Raw genomic sequence first — 631 nt, 5'->3', positions numbered from 1 at the left:
CTATATCAGTTTGTTTCTCGAAATCAAAACAAGTGGGAAGAAAGTTCTTCGCAAAAATATTTTGTTGCAAAACAAAAGCATCTCCTGTTTGTCAGAGTGTGTTACACTATCTCGTCGCACACAAAGAGGAGACACTTAGATCACAAACATTAGATAAAATGCTTCAGTCTGAGCTAAGTAGTTGCTGCTTTTAACAATTTCAAAGTAAAAAAAATACAAATAAAATAGACTATTTCAGCTATTCTATTATGTCATAATCTGCTCTGACTAAACGTGATAGGACACCTCATATTATGCACTACTCCTAGTGACACTCTCCACTGGATCCCCTTCCTCCGTCCACTGTGAGGCAGGTAGGAGCGGATCATTATTATCCCTACTTGAAAAAGGGAGGAGCTAAGGCTGTGAAAAGATAATTGACTTGTCTTAGGTCACACAGCCAGTAAGTGGAAGAGTTGGGAGTAGGACCTAAGAGCCCTGATTTTCAAACTAACCATCAGATCTTGAATTTCAAACATTGAATGACTTGAGTAAAGTTTTCTCAAGTGAGCTCCAGACCAACAACAGTGCACAGTAATTATTCAGCAAGTATTTGAGGAGAACTGCAATGTTAGAGAGAATCATGAACTGC

This window comes from Chelonoidis abingdonii, chromosome 4 (genome assembly GCF_003597395.2).
Source record: "Chelonoidis abingdonii isolate Lonesome George chromosome 4, CheloAbing_2.0, whole genome shotgun sequence".
NCBI lineage: Eukaryota > Metazoa > Chordata > Testudines > Testudinidae > Chelonoidis > Chelonoidis abingdonii.
The sequence above is the reverse complement of the archived record's forward strand: the minus strand, read 5'-3'. Positions refer to the sequence as shown.